General features: G+C 45.8%; 1 long non-coding RNA gene across 1 annotated transcript; it reads left to right on the forward strand.

Moving 5' to 3' along the window:
• Positions 1-1,477: 1,477 nt before the first annotated feature.
• Positions 1,478-11,750, forward strand: LOC134477040 (uncharacterized). Its single transcript, XR_010048941.1, has 2 exons — positions 1,478-2,579; positions 8,689-11,750. It is a non-coding gene; the product is annotated as an uncharacterized LOC134477040 (long non-coding RNA).
• The last annotated feature ends 5,619 nt before the right edge of the window (positions 11,751-17,369 follow it).

Raw genomic sequence — 17,369 nt, forward strand, 5'->3', positions numbered from 1 at the left:
AGTCTGGGAATTTCGGTCAATGGGAGAATCTTTGTCAGGAGAATGGTTATCGCTACAAAAAACTAGGAGAAGCCTGAGAATTTGGGCAGAGGGCATTCTATGGAACGTACTTCCTGTTTCTGCAGTAAAAATTTTTGGACTCCTTGAGTTTGTAAGTTTGTATATTGGCAGGGCAGATAAGTTAGGCCCCGAGAATTGAGGGTTTATTCCCAGGCTTAGATCTTGATATAATCATAAAGGAAGAAGAAAGCACACAACGATTATGTACTTACAGCTTTGAAAACAATAGCAGTACACATAGCAATTCTATTTTGAAGCTAGGTTAAAAGACAAAAGCAGGCAAGGCCCACATCTTACAGCAAATATGGATTGAAACTACACTGGCCTTTACCGTTCCGAAATTACAGGCGATATAGAGGAATGAAACTCCTGATTACTATGTCCTCGACTTTGTGTTCTCTAAAATCAAAGAATGAATTTTAGGAACAACGAAGGTTAAGAGTAGAATATATTTATTGAGAGAAAGAAAGCTTCTGCCTGCAGAGAGACAGAAGGGGTCCTGAGCAGGTTGCCCAAGACTGTCTTTTCCAGGGACTTTTATAGAGTAAAATCACGGGGAAGATGGGTTCAAGGTGGGGGAAGTCTGGGAACTCACAAGGCAGATGGGCATAAGGTGGGACATAAGTATTAGTTAGCCAATAAGATTAATAGTTCAGGTAAAACTGATTACATCAGGGACAATTGGGAAAGCAAGTCACACAGGAAGCGGGCATTTTTGGAGGTGTAATCTTTCCCCTAGGAGGATGGGATATTGACTCCAGGGTGATAGGGAACTAATTAGAATATGTCTTTAAGATGTGGATGCATGGGCCTGGGATTTAGCTCAGCGGCATAAGTGCCTGCCTTGCAAGCAGGCAGTCATGAGTTCAATCCCTGGTACCGATAAAAACGAAAAAGACAAAAAAAAAAAAAAAAAAAAAAGATGTGGATGCGTTTGTTTGATCCTTCCTCTTGAGGCCTAGCCCACAGCAGAAGGTGTCTGTCTCCCCCACAGCTGTAAGGAATCTGCACTGGCTCTTTTGAGGGCCTTGGTGGGTCTCACTGCCTATAATATTTCTAACAATCTCGGCTGCCTGCAACCCAGGGACAAGCCTTGCCACCCACCCCAACGTTGAAATCCCTATTCCCAACATAAATAGCAAGTTCCCAGACCAGATTTGTGCTATAGCCCTTCCCTGAAGAATCTTTACTGGCTCCTGACCCCCCTGGTCCCCTTTTTTTTTTTTTTTTTTTTTTTTTTTTTTTTGTATTTTTACCGGTACCAGGGATCGAACTCACGACCACACGCTTGCAAGGCAGGCGCTTATGTCGCTGAGCTAAATCCCCAGCTCCCCATTTTTTGCTGGGAATGAGCACCACCCGCCAGAGCCCACTCCACCTAGACATCACCCTGGAGACCCAGATCCTAGCTTCGGAGGAGAGAAGGAGGCCGGGGACAGAAGCTGAGGACGGAGAAGAAAGTGAGAACCCTCAGGCTGACTGCTGCTCGGTGCAGGCCCAGCGCTAAGGTCAGGGGAGGAGTCCTCCCGCCGCGACAGCTGAGCCGGGAAGCTGGCCTCCCTCCTGCAGCAGCTGGCTACCAAGAACGCGGGCAGGGGCGCCTGGCCTTCCGCTCAGCTCCCAGAACCCGGCCCGTGTGGCCTTTCTGAACTCCTGCCCTTATCCCGGGCCTCAGCTATGTGCAGTAAGAGAAGCTGATGATTTTTAAAAACCCAACCCCAGCGATCGCTGGGGGGGGGGGGGGGTCTGCTGAAAGAAAGCGAAAAAAGGCAAGGCTTTGAATTACATGCTCAGCACTGATGAGCATGAGAGCTGCAACCGGGATGAAATCTTTAGCCCTCAATCCAGAGCTCCTCTGCCAGAGAAAACAATGAGAAACGTGTCTCGCCTTTGTTCACCGACTGCTCCATTACATTCCCCACCTCTGCGATTTTCATTCTGTACTTCGCCACATGCAATTTCGGAGCCACTCGCTAGAGGTCGCTGTTTATCGCCAGCAAACCGCAGCTCTGCAGGAGGGTGGCAAGGGTCCCTCCGCCCTGCAGAGGCCGCAACCTGCAGGCTTTGGCAGAGGAAAGCCACGCCCAGGCCGGCTCGGTCTTGCCTGCAAGAACGTTTGCCGTTGCTCTCACCCACAGAATCACAAAAGGAGGAGAAAGCAAAGTATTCAAGGTGCTTCCAACAGACTCTAATGTGGGTTTTTAAAATCCTGAATAATTTGTGACTTTTCAATATGCCCCCTGTTCCTACGGGTGCTTCCCAGGTGACCCACCAAGCAATCCCAAGGAAGGGCTTGAATCAATCCCGAGGCTCACGTCAGACTGCACCTACAGCTAGCCACTACCCCTGTCGCCACTGGGGGAGCCTTTCCCAGCTGGTGCCCTGCCCAGAATACAAAAACAGCTTCGAAACAGAATGACAGGACCGTGGAGCTGCTAACACAGGACGCAGTCAGCGCCTCCCCTGATATGCGGATTCTAGAGAGGCTACTCAAAGAAAGAGCAATGTTCTAACTGAAGGTCGGTATTAGTGAGCTAGGGCTATATCTATCTGCCAGACTGCTTATTTTTCTTCTGGGTATGTTTATCTGTCCTTTGTTCAAGCCTAACTTTGGAGATGTTTGCAACATGGACCAATTCCAGAGGCGATACAGAAACCAGAGTTGGCATAAAAGTCTGCAGTATACTTCAAGGCAAGTCAAAGTATTTTATTGTTTGTCTTTTTGCTTCTGTCCGTTTCTCAAGACCTAAAGAGGTGAAGGGAGCTTCATCCTGCTCACAGCCAAGGATGCAAAAAACAGTGCAATTCAAAATGAATTTGGCACAGGCTTCAAGTTTAAGGGATATCCTAGAAGACAGAGCCCAAAGCACCAGCGTTAACTGAAAAAAAAAATTCCTGGTTAAAAATGAGGACTTTGTTCTCCATGTAGACAGCAAGCAGAGACCGGAAGCAGCCTCCTGGGGACAGAGCAGAAGTGACACAGCTTCTGTATGCTGTGGTGTTCTACACTGTGGTCCCAGGATGAGGGAGGTGGCTGAGCCGGACCGGAAAAAGGGAGGCATTAAAGGTGATAGAGACAGGTGGAGGGGGGAAACAGCACCTACATTTTCCAGGGAAGAGGAGTCTTACTTTACACCTCTTTTTGTGTGTGATACAACATAATCCTATGATCTGAATGTATGCTCCCCCCCAACACACACACAAAACATTCGTATGTTGAAATCTCATCCCTGGGTGATAATACTGAGATAGGTCTTTGGGGGTGTGTGATCCCAGCCATATAAGGGATCAGTACCCTTATAAAACAGACCCAGGGGTCTCAGAGAAGGGCCTGCCTGTCAGGAACAGGCCCTCATCAGACACTGAATTTGATGATGCCTTGATCTCCACCTTCCCAGCCTCCAGAACTGTGAGCAAAGCATTCTGGTGTTTATAAATTACCCAGTCTAAAGCATTTTATCACTGCAGCTCAAACTAAGACATAAACGTAAATTTATTTCTTTAATCACTTTAAATGTTTCAATTTGGGTACATTAAATAAATTCATATTTTTATGCAACCATCACCAGCATCCCACTCCAAAGCTCTTCTATCAACTCAAATTGTAACTCTATTGATATTTGACACTGGCTCCCTACTGTTCCCTCTCCCCAGCTACTGGTCACCCTTAACCTACGTTCTGTCTCGGAGCACGTTCCCATTCTAGGTCCCACACATAAGTGGAACTATTTAATAGTTGTCCTTTTGTGCCTGATTTATTTCACTAAGCATAATGTTTCCAAGGCTCACCATTGTTGTAACATGTCCGAATGTCGTTCCTTTTTGAGACTGAATAATATTTCACTACCCATAGAGTCTACATTTTATTTATCCATTCATCTGTCAGTGCACATTTTGGCTAAACTGTGACTAACTCTGCCCAGACATGATTGGACAAGTATCTGAGTCCCTGCTTTCCATTCCTTTGTGTGTACACTAAGAATGGAATTACTGCATCAACAGGATAATTCTATGTTTAACTTGGTAATGGACTACCCAACTATTTTCCACAATGGCTGTATCATTTTACATTCCCACCAGTAATGCACAAGGGTTCCAGTTTCACCACATCGTCCCCAATCCTCGTTACTTTGCTCTTTGTGTTTGTATGACAATAACCATCCTGATGAAGATGATGTGGCCTCTCCTTGCGGTTTGATTTGCATTCCCCTAATGACTATGGACTGCTGGGCATTTTTTCACATGTCTGTTGAACATGTGTACACTATTTTCTTTGTAGAAATGTCCTTGACACATTTCAAATGACCATGCACTTTTGTGGCAGTAGACTGCTTCTGTCCGGGTTCAGCCATTTGATAGCTGTGTGTCTTGGGCTAGGTACACTATTTCTCTGAGCCTCAGTCCCTTTATCTATAAGACAAAAATGGGAACAGCTGTCTTACAGGATTCTGTGAGGATTAAGTGAGTTTATATCTGGAAAGCGCATTGTAAAGCACCCTAGCTGACACTCACTAAGTATTAGATTTACTCCTACGCCAGACGGCTTGGAGAAGAAAGAGACTGGATTTAGGGAAGCAATCAGGAGATACTTTCCTGCTGTCAGTACACATAGACATGGTGTCAGAGATCTTTTAGTCCAGCCCCTCTATATCACAGAAAGACACAAAAAGACGAGTCTGTATGCATAGAAGCAAGAGGAGTTCTTAAAATCACATCTGCAGAGCCCGAGTCCACACTTCTCTCTGTCACACAAAATCTTTCTCTCCACGTAAGACTGGAACCGTATTCATGTCCTCACTGAAATGACGGACATCTTCGAAATCGCTGCAGTGATCTACGTTAGCGACAATGGTAGGCTTGGACAGAGGTCTGCTGCAGTCAGCTCTGAGTACTGAGGGATTGCACATAGGAGCAAGAGGGAGTGCGGTCTCCGGCCTTTCATTTGCGAGTAAACAAGCCCTGGGCTCTCCCGTCCTCAGGCTCTTCTGCTTTGCCATCAGTGTTTCAGTTTATTCTGACCTGCTCCCACCTGCCCTGCTTAGTTCCTGTATGTGTGGGAGAAACCAATTAGCGTGGGAACTTGGGACTTGAAGAATCTGTCTCAGAGAGACATCTCTTGGGATCCCCATAGAGCACCCCAGAGTACACAGAGCCATTTGCTGGCTTATTAGATGGAACCCTGCTTATCTTTCTGCAATGCACTTATTCTGTGCCTGCCAGTAGGTGTAGCAGGGCTATCTCCAGCCCCCATGGTAGCAGATGTCAGAAATGAGATAAATGGACAGAAAATAGTTGAAGTTACACAGTCTGCAGAGGGTATTAATGGCCTCTACAAAGCACCCTGGCCTCGCTGCCCAATGCATCCATGTGGCCTCTCTCGCAGGACTGAAGCTGAGGTTCCTCTCCAGTAGCAGAATCCACTGCCATCAGCTTTCCATAAAGCTGCACACTACGCACCTTTGAGGGACTCAGATAATGTGATTTCTCCCGTCTCCCATCCCGGAACAACCCAGCACGCACCGCGTTTGTCACTAAGCCACACGGCCACCTCTCGGCACAGTCTGCTTTCTGATGATTCACATCAAATTTCCTGTTTGGTTTCCTTTAGAGATAGATGGCTCCTGATGTTCTGCCCCATCTTCTCACGGTGCATCCGGCCCAAGAATCTTATCATCCTCGTCCGCTTAGCAGCTGTAGTCTGCACTGAGGCTGCCTCAGACAAAAGCAAGTTTCAGGTCTTAAAACTGTTGCTCATTTCTTCTGGCCCTCTAGGTTCCCCTTATCTTCTAAGACTAATACTAGTGAGTGTCTCTAAGTCCTGCATCTTCTGTGATAGCACATACGATAGGCACAAGAAGAACCAGGCTTCCTCCTCCTGAGGCAAAGGGAAAAACCCAGGGGCCTGCAAAGCAAAAGGGGGCCCCCAACCTGCAGTGGGAGATAATGTCAAGCCTTTGGGTGTTGTCTAGTGCAGCCAGATTATGGTGAACACCACAGGCAGAGGCAGCTGTGGGGAGGACAGGTGATCTTCAAACTTCGTTTGCCAGAAGTGCCTCAAAGGGAAAACAAGTTGGAGAGGAGGAGAAGAGGCTGGCTCATGGGGTCTCCTCCTGGAATTCAAGCAGAGCAACTCTGAGTTCATACTTGTTAAAGAAGCTTTTCTTCGGCAGAAGGCCTCCCAGGGCTCCACAGACACAAGTCCACCAGGGTGCTGGGGAAGCCCCTGCTCTGACAGACAGAGTCCTGGGTCCCAACTTAGCTCCGTGGCTTTTGGCCACAAGACTGAGAGGCGTGGCTGAGACCCTCTGAGTTTCATGAGCTCTTAAATGTTACGCGTAATCCTCAGATGGCTGTGCCAGTTCCAAGTCAGAAACACGTGGCACTGAATTCAAGTTCAGTTACTCAGCTCTTACCCCAGAGAGGAGCCTCAGCCTCCCTGCAGTTCAGTTCATCCTCATGTATAATCACTGATAATATTAATGACATTACAAGTTTGTTGCGAGAACTGAAAATGGTGGGCAACATTTCCCTTGGCCCCAAGTATTTGTTCAGCGAAGGGTAGCTGTGACCTATCATGATGTTTCTGAACGTAACTACTAATTCAGCCGTCAGCCACCAGCCAGTGCTCAGGAGCGAATCTCTGGGTACATAAGTGAAAGTTTACCAATGTGTTCATACAGGAAAATCTGTCACACCAATCATTAAAAAAAAAAAAAAGCGAGAGAACAAACTGATGTGTCCATCCATTGGTAAGTGAACGGGTAAAGTATGGATTGTTCCTGTGTATATTTGCATTGTTACTCATGGACAGGTTTATTGATTTGTTTTATTGAAAGTGAGCTTTTTGGTTATTTGCTTCTTTATAGTTCTCTGTATTAAAAGTAAGTCCAATAAATGTTATTCTTTATGCAAATATTCTGTATCATGTATCTGTCAAATGAATAAATATTTTGTGTTGATAGTGATCCCAAAGGTGATCCCAAAGGGAGTGTGGGAATCCCAGGTGGCTCCAGGCCAACCATCGGTAGGATCAGGTGCTCAGGAAGGATTTGGCGTGGCCGGCCTGTGCTGCTGAATTCCTCCGTCCACTTGATGAATTACTCGGTCCTTCTTGAGCTCTTCAACAGGAATCACCTCCCGACCCTTGTTTTTATTTCTCTCCATTTGACAGCAGGCAGCTGAGAGGGAGGAAATTTTACAGTTCTCACCAGGTCTCAAAGCATTTAACCAAATGCTCAGCTGAACTGGCCAGGGTTGACCTCTAAGACATAAAGGCGACCTCCTGGTTTTCAGCGTAGTTTTCTTGACAGTCAGGTCTGAGAGTGAAGAGTCTCTGTGTCCCCAGGCAGCTAACTTGTGCCACTTAGCAGAAGGGAGGGGCTGCTGTCCGTGAATATAAAGCTCAAGTCTTCAGGCTTCACTGTTTTATTATTTATATTTCTTATCCTGACTGCCTTTACTATAAAATATTTATTCTTTAGGAATCCAGGTCAGTGCTAATCAGATATTTTCATCATCTGGATGAAAGATTAAATCCTCTAGATTTAATTGAGCCAACAGCAGCCTAAAAATGCAATAGTTTTGGTCTAGAAAAGGAAGTTACGAATAGAGGTGTCTGCTCCCGCTACCTATGAGCAGCCCACACATGCATATGCTGAATGTCACAGTCCTTCCTCTGGCTTCAGGGTACCACATGACATCCTGTCACGTCTGATTTCTTGTGAAATGTGCCAAGAGCTACAGAACTTCTCTTTCTCCCACCCCCAACTCCCACACGCTCGATACCCCTGTGCTCATGAAACATGGCCGCTTCCCTAGGCTCAGAACAGTCAGATGATAGTTAACTGACTCACCCGTGTGGTGTGTGACTGATCAATGGATGATCATTTTCCTGGGGAAAGTGAAGATTTTACCAGAGACGCACTGAGGTCCCCAGTCCTCAGGCGCCCTTTCCTCCTCACGCCTCCCAGCTGAGACATTAGCCCATGACCTGCTGTAGGAGGGGAAAGAGAAGACAGCCTCTTTCCATCGGTGGTTCTGTCAGCCCCACTCCTTTCTATCTTGGGTGTCACACATTCCCACCCCCACCAGGACCAGAACCCTCAGACCCTCCCCCTTTTGTTTTCCTGTGAGTGCACGGGCATTTTTGGTATGAACCACTTCCTACACTGCCTATCTTGTGTTATCTGGACCAAAAATGGAAAGATTTGATTCGTAGGGCCCCAGGACTTCCAGATACCAATTTTCCACGCACAGTGATGCGTAGCCAGACTGGGGACTGCAGTGTGGAAGAAGACAGAGAGCCCAGGCTGAGAAGCCCATCCACGAGTCCCAAGAGGTCTGCGAGCTCCTGGGTGGCCACTGCTGACCGCCCGGTCTGCTTCCATGTCCTGTCCAGCTGTGCCTAGGAGGACCTCTGCATCCTGGCTGCCCGGCTGCTCCTCTAGTGACTTTGCTGTGCTCTTCTGAGTCACAGCCTTTCTCTGAATCAGCCCAGAGGTGGGGTCCTTCTCCATCTGTATTTTGCTCAAGTAGGAGGCGAGGGTGTGGCGGGGGAACTACCAGTGAGCCACTCGGCTACAGCTGGAGTCACTTTGTCATGTCACTAACATTTTTATTTCATTACAGCTTGCCTTTCCTTTGGAAGTTGGCACGGGTTCTTGGGACCAAGAGACACTGTGGAATGCGGGCTGCAAAAAATGTCACCAAAACAACCTGTTGACAAGCCAGAGCTCTGTTTATTGCTCACAGCAATAAATGAGATTTCTACTGCCTGTACTCCCAGCACTCTGGAAGGCTGAGACAGAAGGATCCTAAGTTTGAGCCAAGCTTGAACAACTTGAAAGACACCGTCTCTGAATTTTACAATGATAAATAAAAAAAAAAAACAATAGAACAACAAAGGACTGAAGATGTCTGAAAAAAAAACCCTTCTCCTCCTAGTCTTGCCAGCATCTCAGATGGACTAAAGAATGTGTAGTCCTGGATTCTGCAGTGTAGTTTAAGGCAAATCTTTCAGTGTGCCGACACGGTTATGACTGAGTAAGGATCATGATATTAACATTTAAGATGGATGCACCAAACAAAACAGGATTTTGAGGCAAGAAGTTTTCAAGAGTCTTGGGTATAAACTGATGCTTTTGATTGAAGAGGTATTTCAATCAGTTTCTGTCATGATCAAAGTTATCTGCAGCTTCCACCTGCCTGAGGGAGAATTTCCTGGAGGTGTGCTAAGGAAGACAGCACAGGAGTAAAGCTCTGTGTAGAGCGGATGATGTGGATCTAGAGGTTTGCTGCTCACTAATAAGGAACCTCTGAAGCCAACAGCGCTCCGTACCCCTCTGCTCTGATCCCAGCCAGCCAGTTCCACGACTCCTGCAGAATCTGCAGACCTACAGGGTTGAGCCTCTCGTCTTCCCCCATCGTGGCTCTGAGGTAGACTAGCCTAGAAGAGATAGACAGGTAGAAAGGAGACAAGAAAAAAAGTCATAATTTTAAAATTATATGTTTAAGAAAACTGTAGTTTCTGGACACAACATGAGGGTTGTAATGTCTTTCAGGAAACTTGCTCTCAAATTGATAAAAGATACAATAAGTCTGAGAATTGGGCCTCTGCCTTTCTCCTGAAAATGAAGCCTAAGTTTTTATCCCGATACTGTAAACTCTCAAGCTCTGCAGACTTCTACACTGAAGGGAACCACACAGTTCATTAGGTACCTAGCTCTAAACTTCAAATGCATGCAAATGGTTTGCAGCTTGGCTTAGCCCACTCACAGGTGACCTGACAGACACGAAGTACACATGGTCGATCATCGATCTTGAGGACGCCCCGAAGAACACTAAATACCCCAGTCTCAGATCATGCTGTACCTCTGTCTTGAGGGCTTGTACTCATTTCCTTTATATACTTATTTAACTTTGCCTGAGGAATCTGTCTATGCCTCTCACTGATGGATCTTCAAACGCTTTTCTGTGATGGAAGTCAGTGACCTACTCTGTGGGTAGGCACCAATTGAGGGCTCCATCTCTTCTTTGGGGAGACTGCCTGGGGTCTCATCTGGTGACCCATCAATTCACCATCTAGAAGGTAAAGCATTCCTGTTGCATCCTAGCTCAGATGCCCATCGTCTGTCCACCAGGTTCCCTGGGCTTTCGTGGCAACAGAATTCCTTCCAGTCTTCTGGACAGGTCTTGACATGTCCAAACCCACACACAGTAGTCGGTCTATATGGGCCCTTTCCCTAGGACTCCCACAGATACAACATTGCATAAGAAGCAGAATGTGACTCTTGAGCACTTTTTTGTGGCATCATGTTTAAAAATACTACAAAAATCATGTACGTCATTATTTTCATTACTATAGCAAATGGGGCCAAGATGGGTAAACACCAACATTTCCACTCCTTTTTTCCTACTGTAGTCTTTGCTGACAATCTTCTGACCAGCCGGGGACCACATTTCTTGGCTTTACGTGACTCTGTGTGGCCACATGGCTGAGTCTCGCCAAAGAGCTGCGAGCAGAAATGACACTCAGTCTTACAGTTCGGGGCTTCATTTCTTCCTCCTATTCTGCCAGTTTGATGTAGATAATAGTAAGGTCCAGGGCACAGCCAGTAAGAGAGAAGCAGCCTGAGTCTCAGGATTGAAAAATCAGGTGAAGTCACCAGCCACATGGGAAATGAAGGAGAAATAAACTCCTGTTAGGCTAACAATACAGAATGTTTGCTCTGTTTGTTAGAGCAGATCATGAAAGAAGTAAAATGATAATACTCCTCCCATGGAGAGTCCGAAGAAAACAATCTCTGTCATTATTTTGAACCTAAAAACCTACCCTAGAAAAAAATACCAGGCTCTGGTTTTGGGTGGCCTTGACAGAAAACCAGAATAAATTAATTTGGATTTTAGCATATTAATAAGGTAGCAGGTATTTATAGAACATCATTAGGTGATCATCCTTTTGAGAACCAGTTTGCTTCTCGGGAAAGGTTTTGGCAGCTGTGAAAAGGCTGATAAGATTTCATTATTCCTCTGCACACTGCAACAAACTGAGATATTCTGCTTTACATGCTTCAGATGGAGAGAAAGACAGAGACAAAGTTCCGTTTCAGCCAGAGCTGCCTCGATATATAGGTCATGTTTCCCAGAACTGAGTGTGCTGCAGAACCAGAACAACCTCCCCAGAGCCCTTCAAAGCAGTACCCTTGTCTGGAAGAATTAATGTCCTTCTTTGCCACAGGAGCCCCGACTTTCAGAGCCCCTCCTTCTACTTGGGCTCCCCGAGTGCAAGTATTTGGACTGCATTGAAAAAAAAAAATAAGAAATATCCCCTCTTATTTCTTATATTCTAACATGTGATAGAAGAGGACTTAATACTGACCCGGGCACACACATGTTAGGATCCCCAGGATAGCAACTGTAAAAGAGCTTAGCCACGTTGGTTTGGGAGCGAGCCCTGCCCAAGAGCATTGCTACCGTGTGTGAGCTTGTGCATTCTGAGTTCTTTATTCTGACCTTACAGTCCCACTATGGCATTTAACCAGCTTCTCTGCCTGCTATGCCATTTTCCGTAAGACAAATGGATGCAATCGGTCAATTTCATGGGGTTGGGGTAGTTTATAGATGTTAAACGGTGACAGACTATAAACGAGGGAAATACAGAGGACTGGAAATAAATACTACTTAAATGCCAATCAGGCTTGCCTTTGGCATTTCTTCCTATGACAAGGTTTGAAGAATATATATATATATATATATATATATATATATGTAAATCTTTTTAAGAATTTTATTTTCTCAGTAAAACATTTACATGGAAAAATAAATGGTAGCATGCGACTCATCTGTCTCATCAAACACAAAATGATTCCACAGGTAAAATAAAGATTCATGAGAGGAAGCTATCCAGCTCATACTTGTTCATTCATTCGTAAGAGCGCGAAGCTCCTGCAAACTGGTTTGGCAACATTCTCCCCTGAGGAAGTCACCAGGGTACCTGCCGTACACTCACATGTGTGAGTCTTGGCTTTGGTGGAGTTATTTATGGGCAACACGCGATGAGAGGGTTGCCCTTTTGGGTTTGGATGGGAGTGAGAAAAGCAGTTGGCTCCAGCACTGGCGGGCTTGGAAACCTCAGACAGACCAGTCACCGGGGCCTCCCATGCGAGAGCAGTTCTTCAGCGCTACTGGGCGTGTTACATGCCAAGGAAAATAAGACGCTATTGGAAGGCGCTGGGTTTAGCCATCAGTTACAAAGAACAATAATTAAAAGCTCTTTTGAATGGCCACCTTTACTCAGCTAGTTGCACCTATTAACTTCCACATAGTGGTTCACATTTCAGTACTCAAAAAACACAGGAATGTCTATTTTTAAGACTGTTTTCATAACATGAGATTAAAAAAAAATAAGTACGCATACCTAAATTTGCTTTTGGTCCAAGGGTTCTTTTTTGTCTTAAAGTTTCCAAATAAAAATTAAAAACCTTAGACCCCTTGAAGGTTTTGGGAAATGAGAGAGAGCAGTCACCCCACAGAGACCTTGTGATGCTGTCCTCTCCTCTCCTGAACTGAGGGAAAGGGCAGCCCAGGTGCCCCCTCTGCTGCGCCCCCTGCCTGCTCTCCAGCACTGGGAGCCACACCGTGAGAAGTAGCTCTTCCTGTGGGTCACTTCCACTTTAAGAACAGAGAGGTGATTACTGTGGGAACACACAGAAGAACCAAAAAGAATTTAGGTTCCTAGTGTGGAAGCCATAATAGGATGAGCTCAAGGACTCTTGTAGGAATTAGTGGTCCTTCACTTCCAAACTCCAAAACCTGTGTCAGGCCATGTCACTTCTGGCTCCAAAATGCTCTGGCGGCCCCATGCCAATGCAAATAAGAGGTAAATTTTTCCTCTGAGCCCCAGCTCTATAGGACCCCCAGCGTCTTCCTGAGGGCGTCCCCCGAGTCACCTGGTTTTGGCCAGGCTGTCCATCTTGTGATCCCCTGAGACTCCCGGGTCACTCCTGTCTCCAGGTTCTTCTTGCTGTCCCCTTGCTGGAATCCTTGTTCCCAAATACCTTCTCACTGTTTCATTCATGTCTTGCTCAAATGTCACCTTCTCAGTGAGGCCTCCTCAGAGGGTCAAAAACAATAAGCCAGCCCACCCTACCCTCTCATCCAAATACCTACATTCTTTTTCAAACTTTTCATTATGCAACATTTTAAACATACTCAAAATAGTATAATGAGCCTTTCTTTAATCCACTACAGTTTGATGTTTTGTCCATCTTACTTCATCCATTCCCCTTCCATTTTTTTCCTGAATCACTTCTAATCCTCCCCAGCTTGTCATTACCAAATACCTGTATCTAATTTTTCCCCTTTTATCTCCCCCCATGAAAGTGCCAACCCCATGAGGGCTGAGATTTTTGCCCTTGTTCACTACTGTATTTGCACTACCCAGACACATGGTGTCTACACTGCTAGCTGGCACGGTAGGTGCTCGATGAATGGATGAGGAAATGAAGAACTTGCACCACAATGGTGGCTCCTTTTTTTCTGCCACTTCCCTCGCCACCTGACCAGCACAGCCATGAGCACCCAAGCACACCTACTTTGAATCTAATGTCCGTCCACACTATACCCACTTGCCCCATTACCAAACTCAATAGTTCCTGGGTCACATTGCCAAGAAACAAAGCCAGACTGGCCTGGCTGCCTGTCGCAGCACTGTGGCATGCTTGTGAATTAACTTTCCCAGGGTCTTCTGGTCATCACTGGTCATATGGTGCAAAAGACAGCACTGAATGAAGCCATGCACAGGGCAAGTCATTTGAGATGCAAGTGACTGCAATTTATAAGCAAATTAGATGTGATTGGGAAGTTTTGTTTAAGATGGTGAATAACTCTCTGGGCATCCTCTAATATTTCTAGCCATTCTTGAAGTGATTTTGTATCCTGCAGAAAAGATTGTTTTTGCCAGGCAGTACATACGAGGGAGGAAAGAATGTACAGAGACAGTGTGTCTTGGATCCATTTCACTGTTCCATCACCATCAGGGTTGCCAGCCAGCAAAGCCCTTTAGGTATCGGAGACATTCTCCAATCAGGCCTCCAGTAAAAGCCAGGGAATGTTGCCAGCCAAAATGACACATTAGGAACCTGCAGGACCAGTAATACATTTGCACCCAACAACAACACAACCAGGGCTGCTTGGCACTGCTCCTGCCAGCAGTGCTTCCCTGTCTACCCACCAAAGAGGAGTGGCTCGCTTCTTGGCCAACTCCTGTGTAAACCAAGTAATGACCAGGGAAAAGCAGATTCCAAAGAAAGCATCACCACATCAAAGCATACTTCAGGGCTCTTGCATTCTTTTCAATAAAGACTCCACCCACCCACCAGGGATTGGCAACTCTGTTCTACCATGTTGGACCATTTTTAAGGCCATCTTATTTTCAGAGTTCTGAGTTTGTGCAGACTTGGCAACTATGAATTATTGATCCTTCATTAGTTGTTGGATCTTTTATTTGTGTTTATTGAGATATCTCATGACAATATCCATTTTCTGGGTTCATTTTTTCAAGAGTAAGTTTTATATTTATCTGGTTTTGCCTGAGCCAGTCCATGGTTAAAACACTAACACACCTCTGTACCATCCCATAAATAGTGAATGCCCTAGGCACCTGCACTCTCAAGGCCTCCACAGTCTCAGGTACCCTAACCCTGAACTGAAAGGTTATTATTGACAGAGTAGGGAATCACAGAGTAGGGAATCTGATTAGCCTGCATCTGTGCTATAAGTCTTGTTAAATATTTTGAATACCACCCATGCATCTAACTGCAAATCAACAATTACACCTTGTTTTGGACATGTATTTCTCCGGACATAAAGAAAGTAATAAGGGGCTGGGGACTTAGCTCAGCAGCACAGGTACCTGCCTAGGAAGCATGAGGTCATGAGTTCAGTTCCCAGTACAAAAAAAAAAAAAAAAAAAGGAAGTTATGCACTGGTATTGGAATTGGAGCAAGGTCTGATTGCTATAGAGATGCGAGACAGCTGGGAACAGAATTGGTCATCTAAACAGTGATGGAAAAGCAGGAAAATTTAGGCATTTTCCTGTACTTTGGACTTTTCTCCAATAGAACGATACCAACAAAGATAGGAATTTGGGGTTGATTTGTGTACTCTACTACCAGCATCCAAAATGGTGGTCAGTCAGAACACAGAAATTGCTCAGTATACACATTTAGCTCTTGAATGAACACACAAGTTCCCCGATGCGTTGACCCAGGCATTGCCTAAGTTAACAAACCTGGGTGAATCTAAAACCTTTCAGGATTTCTCAGTGTTGATGCTTTTTCTTGATTACTAAATCTCTTTGCACATCTACCCGTAGAGGGAACCATATCCAAAATGCACAGCATGGCTGAGGTTCCAACATACACAGCAAGAGAATATTTATGGCCTTCTTCTGGACCTAGAAGGCATTCTAATTTCTCCAAAAGACTGTGAATTTTATTTCTGGAAATTTAGTCTCACATTTGACATCACTCTGCTAATGCAGCGGACACCACTCTAGGGTCTCTTTCAGTGAGGGAAACACAAAAGAAGCAGTAATCAGATGTCACTGCCCTGTCATAGCTGCGTTGCAGTGTCCACCACCTGTCTACCATGTCCTTAGAGGTCCAGGGCGTGGAATGGGGTTAGGAGCAGGAAAAGTATCCACAGAAGGCTTTAAGAATGGGAAGAACTGAGTTCATGTGCTTTGGTGTCCTAAGAAAGGCCACTCATGGAGAGTGGGAGAATCAGGTTTTACCCACCCACCCATCCTTATCCCCTGGCCCCTACTCGCTACCAAGTCTGCTCCCTGGGAGATGCTTCCTGTCATCAGCATCTCAGGGATGTGGTTGAGTGGTGAAAAGACACAAAGCCTCTGAAGGAAAGCTTGGAATGTGTGACATTTGAAAATCAGCTTCTTCACTGCTCACAAACTCATAGAAAGAAGCATCCACCTGCGACTCTATGTCCCAAGTGCAAATCCTCTGGTCTCTCTCATTTTTTGTTTGGGGACCAATGTGGTTTTGAACACAAATTCTAGAATGAGCTCTCCTCCCCACAGCATTAATATTCTGAGTTTTGTCTCTCCATTCAGTCCTTGTTTTTCCAATCCTCCTGCTGAGACGACAAAAGAAATGGCTTCCCGTATGCATGGTACACCCAGTTCAGAACTGGGTGTCTCAGGTTGTGAGTGTCACAGGTCTAGGGCAAAGGACCAACAGGGATTGTCTGAGTACACACAAGGTGGGTGAGTCTCTGAGAGCTGATGTCTATGATTGGATGGAGATGGAAGTTCTAGATGCACCAAGAGGAAGTTCTAGACCATCACATGCTGTCTGACAACTGGTCCCAGCCTCCCCAGCCTCCAGGATTTCAGATTTCTGCAGTTTCCTGGGACCTCTGCTCCATCTTGCTTCTTTTGTATTTCATCCTGTGCTTTCCTCTCTTTCCACTTGCCTATTACAGCACAGAAGTCTCCAAGCAGATGACACTCAGACCAAGAGCTGACTCCTTCAACTCTAGTCATGACATGGATACCAAGGGCCACCACCTACCGTGCCTCACAATTATCCTTTGTTTTTAACCCTTTCATCCCTGCATTGCCAAGCAGTTTGGAAACATTAATTAATAATCCCTCGCAAACAGCAAGGGTTATTATCCCTGTATTAAGGTTTGAGAAACCAAGTCACCCACAGATCTACAGGCTGAGTCAGTGTGAGAGAGTCCAAACTCTGGCTGCGAAGTGCTTGGACCAGTGGCCTGGCCTCACGTACACCACAAGGACAGTCCTCACGTGAAGCCACTGGCTTTGGCTCTGAGAGCCAACCCTGTCCCTCCTCTGGTCTTACTCCCTTGTCCTCATGAAGGCAAAACCAAGACGGGGAACAGTTGATCACATGACTTAGAGCACAGCTGCAGACCTGAGACATCAAGAATTTCAGCCCCCAGCCACACACCAGACAAGAGAGCTTGGGCTAGAATTCAGGAATCCATTCTCTCAGCAAAGTGACTTTGTGCAGTGAAAAACTGCGTATGCATAACCACATGTGGCCGCCACTAAGAATAGCAGTTAACACATGTTGGGAAGCAAAAGGCGAGGGTCAGAGACAGGTTTGAAAGATGAGCTGTCTGAACTGGTTCTTAGAGATTCATTCATCAAATGGACAGGGGAGCATAAAGTAGTATTCCAGGCAGAGGGAGCAACATGAATGAAAGCACAGACAATAAGAAGCACTTTGTTGAATTTTTTATATTAAGTCTGACTTTAGTTGTGT

Source organism: Cavia porcellus, unplaced genomic scaffold (assembly GCF_034190915.1).
Source record: "Cavia porcellus strain 051 isolate PalLab524CR breed Dunkin Hartley unplaced genomic scaffold, mCavPor4.1 scaffold_7, whole genome shotgun sequence".
In the NCBI taxonomy this organism is placed as follows: Eukaryota; Metazoa; Chordata; class Mammalia; order Rodentia; family Caviidae; genus Cavia; species Cavia porcellus.